The sequence below is a fragment of the Cryptomeria japonica genome, chromosome 4 (assembly GCF_030272615.1).
Source record: "Cryptomeria japonica chromosome 4, Sugi_1.0, whole genome shotgun sequence".
NCBI lineage: Eukaryota > Viridiplantae > Streptophyta > Pinopsida > Cupressales > Cupressaceae > Cryptomeria > Cryptomeria japonica.
In genome coordinates this window covers 219,851,520-219,858,910 of record NC_081408.1, presented here as the reverse complement: position 1 = coordinate 219,858,910, position 7,391 = coordinate 219,851,520, and the positions used below count along the sequence as shown (strand labels likewise).

Sequence of the window (7,391 nt, the reverse complement as noted above, 5' to 3'; positions counted from 1 at the left end):
ATCATATGCTACGTGAAGAACTTGCACATCAAACACATTACTGTAAAAAGTCTTCCTCTATACGTAGAAATTTACATCCAAAATTTCGCATAGACAAAATTTTCCATATCATAAACTCAGCCTGTCACAGGGAAACAATATCATATCATCATATTGAGAAAAAACATTAACTCTTACCACACATAAGGCAAGATCCGAAGTATAAATGTGAGTGACGTATCAATCTCCTCATGGTGTTCCATGAACCAAGGCATTCACCTGGCTTGCAAGGAGGAGAGCTATTCTGCTATGAGACTAGCTTAAAATGCTAAAATCTTATTCTGGGATTCCTTTTTCCACATATATTTATCCCACATCAAGCAGCGAAGGAATATCTAGAAGAAAACACTAGTATAAATAATGAGGGAGGAAACTACTCAAAGCATACCTTTCTCGGCCTTTTGGCTAAGATCAAGTGTAGTATCTGTTCTTATCAGTTTAATATCTGATACGTGGTTCAATGAACCACACGATATTAAATTAATTTCTTCAGGGGGAAGCCTCATACGGTAGCTTGCTACTAGAGCCTTCATTCGTCGCTTCTGTCTTGCACTACTGCAGAAGCCTGGCGCACCCCACACCCAACTCAATATACAAATTAAATTATTAGAATTTTATTTATGAATTAGGGTTAAGTTAGTGAGCTATTTAGAATGGATGGATAGGATTGGAGATATTTTTTGACATTTATTCTCCAAAGATGATGTTATGGGAGAACAATTTATGGTTTAGAGGGCAACAATTTATGGTTCAATGGAGGGTATAAACGAGCAATGGAGGGTATAAACGAGCATGAAAATGATATAGTCAGAATAGAAATTAATAAATATCATACAAGAAATTATATGTGGCTACAATAAATATGGAAGACTCTAGAAATAAGAAAAGAATTATGTTGGTATTATTAAATCTCTTTAATATAATCTAATGAATCTAATGAAGGTGTATAGTCATTGTAAACTACCATTTCAACTTTTATCAAGAATTATGTTTTGATATAAAAAGCAGCAAAAACTAGGATGTTGTCTCTTAAGCACAACTAACAATTTCAACACATTGACAACAATAACAAACAACCAAAACAAAGGCAACTAAACCCGAATATCGACAATCTTCAAAACAAACACCTTTGGGTCTATCACCCAGCATACCATCTAAGCTACTAGCAGTCAGATACAAAAGTCACCACGGGCTATCCCAAAAAACAAAAAAATAACTAGTACGATTGTTCCACCATAAAACATAGAAAATATAAGCATTGTTCATATTGTGACTATAGTGGCACTTAGCCTTTGAGAAAGAAAAAAAATACCTAGAAAATGGGGCACAGTCCCTAAGATCTCCCTTGAAAGTGCATTGACCTTTTTGCAGATTTGTTGACCAATCCTCAACAAGGAACTTAAAAAGTTCCTTATAGTTGCCTTCATCACCCTTGTCACTACCTAGCATTTTCTTCTATAAGAAATGGAGGGAAGTTGCAGAACTATGCATCACCCTTAAGGAAAACTTCAAAATACTACCCATTTTCCTTTCAAGCTACAAGATTCTAGCATGTCTTTTCAAGCTCCTCAATGATAGCAAAAAATTTGTCAAAGTTATCAGTAATGTGGACATCATGAGTTCCTTCTACGTAGGGTTAGCATTGGCAACTTCTTCAGGAATCATGTCACTAGTTAGGGTTATCAAGAATTATGTTGGTATTATAGAAATCTTTAATATAATTCAATGAATGAAGGTTTGTAGTCAGAGTAAACTACCACCCTAAGTCTTATCTCCTCCACTATAAGTCTAGCATTGAAGTTGTGATTGTTTATCATTTACAATCAAATAAGCCTCACAAGAGAAGTAATTGAATCAATCATGTAAGCTTAGCATTAGTGGCTTAGGAATTCCCTCATTTATAGATGAGGCAACAAACTATTTACATGGAAGACCCACCATATGTAAATAAGACCCTCTTTTTGTGTTAGAGATTCAAATACCTCTAGTAATATCACCCAATATATTATTTTTTGTCAAGCGCGATTTCATGACAAATGTGTGGACAATACAACACTCATAAAAAGGTAAACCCATCACTTTGAGATCAAGCACCATGGAAATGATCTACTCTTTTGGGAAAAATCACTCAAAGAGGAAACATACTTATTGATCCATGTTAGGTAGAAACAACATTACTAAAAAGTATAGTCCCCGCCTTCCTTGAAAAGCTTTAGTCTGAAAAGACCTATATAATACAACATTTTTTTAATTACTTCAAATATCATATACAATTTCTTTTATTTCAAATGTAGACAAATAGTTGTAAATGAGCTTGTATTAATGGATAAGAAATACATTAACATCCATTGGTTCATTTTCCTAGCTATCATGAACAAACTATATTATGTTGTCCATCTATAAATTATCATATAGAGAATGATACTTCAAAACAATTAATTAAATAAGTTCTTCTCAAGAGAGTATCTTCTCATTTGCAAACTTCCAAGGTACAAATAGTTGCAAATACGTAATAAAACACCATTGGGTATTATCTTATGCAACATATTCTTACATAAAAGAAAACAATTTATACACATGTTAATAAAAATTAATTTTAGTTATGTTGGTTTCCCAATGTTAAAACAATTTTTTTTGAAGGAATTATGAAAGTACCATTTATATGAATGTGTTTTTATATTATAAAAACATCAATATTATTACAATTTTAGAAAAATTATAGGATATATCTACAAGTAACATAAAATCATAATCTTACAAGGCATTATGGCACAATGATGTTTGTCTATGTTGATTGGTGGAGAAATCTAAAATGGAAGGATTTTGCCCCCAACATCTTCGAAAATGAAGTGGTTAAAGTATCTTGGATAATGCCATTTTTTCAACTAGGAAACAAAATGATCTATTCTCTCTAAAAATCCTTACAATTATACTTAACTCTATAAATGTAATTTGTATGGTTATATTGTGTTGCAGCTACCAAATTTTCATGGAATATACAAATGCTTGTATTGTAGGTTAAAAGCTTTAAGTTTGTGTCTAAGTGTCAAAGCTTCCTTTCTTGACATACTCTTTTGCTTGCCGCTACTTCCCTTTATTCATCTTGATATTTCAAAGTTCCTTCTATCCTTTCCCAAATATCTTCCATTTCCAAAAAATTCTTCCTTCTAAACCTTGCTTTTTCTAAGTTGAAATTCATCTAAATATTTTATAGTTGGTACTCTAACATGTGTTCCCATCCAATTCTAACTTCCCTAGGGTAAACCAAATTATTTTTTTGTCATTTGAAGGATAATTTTTTACCCTATTTATCAGGGTGCCTCTCTTTTGTCCCCTTTGTAAATTCATGCCAAGTCAAGATTTTAGTTTTCCATTGTTCTTGATACCAATTTCCTCTAACCCCAAAACATTGTAATTCAACTACTTCCTCCCAAGTCCTTTCAAATTCAAACTTTTTGAATCTTGAAACTCATCACAAGATAGCCTAGAACCCCAAGCCTCAAACTTTGAATTGTCACAATTCCCTATTTTATTCCTTTGTTAAAATTAAACCCTGAACTTCCCCTTCCCTCTAGCCTTAGACATATGACTTCTTTGTCATCATTGACAAATGAAAATTTAATTTTCCTATCCTTGTTAGACTCCTTTAATTAAACGTCCATCATATATTATTCTCAGCCTCAAAAGTTCAAAAATTCTATTTTTTTTCCAGAACTCGTACCTACCCCACAAACAATCTAGAAAGTCATTAATGTAGCCAATACGGAGTTACAAATAGAAAAACCATGAATGATTTTGTGCAAAGGATGATTGTTTTCCATATGCCTTCACTATTTTCCTCATGACCCTTATATAAATTGGGTGTCTAAACGATGCATCTATTTACCATAGAGTTCAACATCCAAAGAGTTCGTTGCTAAGATTGTTTTAGGTTTGACTTTTTTTGTAGGTCTTTCTAGGGTTTTGAAACATGGAACATCATAAAATGTAAACAAAAAGAGAAGCTCTATAATAGAATAGGAATATTTTATTAAATATGTATTTCTCTATGAAAAACATTTCCATGAATTTTTGCAATGATTCAAGAAATTACCCAAATTGTAGTAAGATATTTTTCTTTACCAGATTTGGTAGGCCAAGTTTATGAATGGTTTGGTGCATCTGTGGCAAAACAAAATGTATTTTATATCTTTGTATAAGTGATATCCTATAAATTTTTAAAGCTAAACAATATTTATGTTTTGGCTAGATGTGTGTTTAGATCAGGATTAACATACTTTTTAAGGTTTATTATTAAAAATAAAATAAAAACATTATGAGCAAACAAAAACTATATATCATGAAGACCTAAATATACATACTTGCAATGTATAATTGTGTAAGAGATATTTAATTAAGCAATCTTAAGGGATTAGAAATCCTATTAATAACAAACCCATATATAGAGTTTGTAGAGTGTGTGATCAACTATAAACGAATTGAGATAACTTTTATCTGATTTCACGAAAAAAATGAGTCGAAGTGTGCAATTGGATTAAATTTATTTTTTGTTAATGGTCCATTCTATTTGATTTTAGTATATTAGAACTCCTAATATAGAGTGTGTGATCAACTATGTAAGGTAAGGGTTAATACAAATCTTGGTGATAATTTTGTAGTCAACTATTTCATTGATTTAATTATCCAAGTGTGAAATTGGTTTACTTAATGTTATGTTTAATTGTCCATTATATTTTGTTTTAGTATTGTTAGCTTATAACATCATCGGTAAGGATAATATTAAAACTTTAGCAACTGAAATAGAGAGATTTGTTTCTATGTAATTAGCAGCAATATGCTATGTTTGGGTAGGTTCCCATGCCAACAAATTTCTTGAACACAAAATACCACTGAGAGGGGGGTGAATTAGTGGTTCCTAAACTTTTTTTCTTTTCTGATCTAACCTCAAAATATGAGTTATTCACTTAACTACCAAACAATCCTACCGGTAATACAAGGAAGAAGGCCAAAGAGATCATTCACACACAAGTAACTTCACAACACCAAATTTATGAGGAAAACCCAATATGGGAAAAACCTCGGTGAGAAAGGTTGTTGGAGACTACTGCTCCAATCCAGCCTCACACATAAAACACTCACTTACAAAGATTTTGGGCACCAACCCAAGGAGCACAAACCCCTGCACCAAGCTTCAACTTGGTGATGTATATTGAAATACTATTTGAATACAATTAAGGCTTCTTGTTGCAAATGAATTCTGCAACTCTTATTCTCTACCGGGTGATAGTCTTTTCTCCTTCACTGAATCTAACACTGTCGGTTGTGAGATCACTGTCTCTGATTCTCGACCTCTATTATCTTACCCTACCTCTCACACACTGTCTCTCAACATACTATGTCACACTTGGATGCTACTTGATCTTCCACACCTTGACGATTAGACTCATCTGCAAGATTATAGTTCTGCCAGTAGAATCTTCTCACTGGTATGCTTGCTCACGCACACTGCAACTTTCTTAGAACTCTCTCTATGGCTCACATAGAGGCCGACAAGATTTTTGCTGTAATATATTTTGTTTATTATTGTAAAATCTTTATAAGTCGGCTTGGAAACATTGTAAAATGACTCATATATATAAGAGATCATTGTAGAACATTGCAACGAAGTAGATGAAGCGAGATATGGAATGTAATTAGGCAGATCTATTATGCGAATTATAGGTTAAGGGTTTATGTAAGAAGCAAAGCAGAAACTAGTACTAGATCTGGCATTATAGATGCTATTCTGAAGCAGTACAAGACACTGGATTTATATAATCCATTTTGTAAGTCAGTGAGACTTCTATTTTGAGTAGTGAGCTCTAGGCACTTGGCCTTCCTGCATGTGCAGGCCCCTCTTGTAGCAGTAATATTCTCTTATTGGCCAGTAAGTGAATATTGTGGGTCACAAATCCCACCGAGGTTTTTCCCACATCGGGTTTCCTTGTTAAATCCTTGTGTTATGGTGTGTTTTTCATGTGGTTGCTTTTATCTTTGTTTATTGCATTACTTCTTGCTTACTGATACATAGTTTCAATTTACTCTACATGTTTTAAGTTAAGAAATTCTAATTAACAGTTAGTACTGATTCAGCCCCCCTCAGTATCTATGGGAATCCTAATAGATTTTAGTATTATAGAGACTCAACATGCATGATTGTAGACCATTGTGTGTTCCTTTTATAGTTGGAATGAAACTATCTGTTTCAAATTGTCCTAAATCTCCATCAAAGATGGAAGACGTGAGTAGAGTGCCTTACCAAAGTGCACTTGGAAGTTTGATGTATGCTATGGTCTGTACTAGACTAGACATAGCCCAAGAAGTGGGAGTTATTTCTAGATGTATGTCTAATCGTGGTAGAGTTCTTTGGGATGCAGTCAAAAGAGTCTTCAAATATTTGAAGGATACCTCAGAGTATTCTTTTCACGTTATCATGGTAATTGTAGAACACAATGTCACTGAGAGGGGGGGGGGGTGAATTAGCAATTTCAAACAATCTCAAGTAGTGTGTGTGTGTGACTGGTAATAATGAGAACACTAACAATCAATCGTACACAAAAGACACACCACATAACATCGGTTATACGAGAAAAATCCAATGTGGGAAAATCCTTAGTGAGAAAAGCTGCTGGAGTCTACTTCTCCAATCCAGCCTCACAATGAAACAAAAATATTTCACAAATTTAGGGCACAAGACCAAGGAGAACCAACCCCTACTAATTTAGGGGACCAACCCAAGGAGCACCAACCTCTACACCTAGAACCAACTCAGTGATATACAATGAAAGTGCCTTGTTACAAATGAGTTTTATAACACCTATTCAACTTCTCTCTACCGGTTACAACTCTTCTCTGTTTCACCAGTTCTTTCACTACGGGTTATCAATTCACTCTCTCTGATCCCTTACTAGTTAGCCTTTTCCTTTCTTAACTTCCCCTTATCCTCAATCTGCACTCTTTCACTTTGTGATTCCTTCCTACCAATTCAATCACTGTCGGTACCCTTGATTGTTAACTCTATAAGAGTTCACTGATTTCCCTGTCTCTATTGGTTAAAGCCTCTTACCAGTTTTGCCTTCAAATACTCAGTCAATTCAATCTTCTACGATGAACTCTCAGACTGACTATCTCTTTGCTTGCTCAAGCACACTCTCTTCTCACAACTGGCATCACATATAATCTCTTCAATCTGCATATTTATACATAAGCTTTCTTGCTAGAATGAGATTCAAACTATATGCGGTTAGGGTTTCTTCTACCTACCATGAACCGTATTAGATCACATTTGATCTCCTCTCCATGATTGACAACCT

The 7,391-nt window shown here is 33.8% G+C and overlaps 1 non-coding gene across 1 annotated transcript; it reads left to right on the top strand.

The window, feature by feature from the left end:
- Positions 1–423: 423 nt before the first annotated feature.
- On the top strand, positions 424–618 carry LOC131037284 (U2 spliceosomal RNA). Its single transcript, XR_009104199.2, has one exon. It is a non-coding gene; the product is annotated as a U2 spliceosomal RNA (small nuclear RNA).
- The last annotated feature ends 6,773 nt before the right edge of the window (positions 619–7,391 follow it).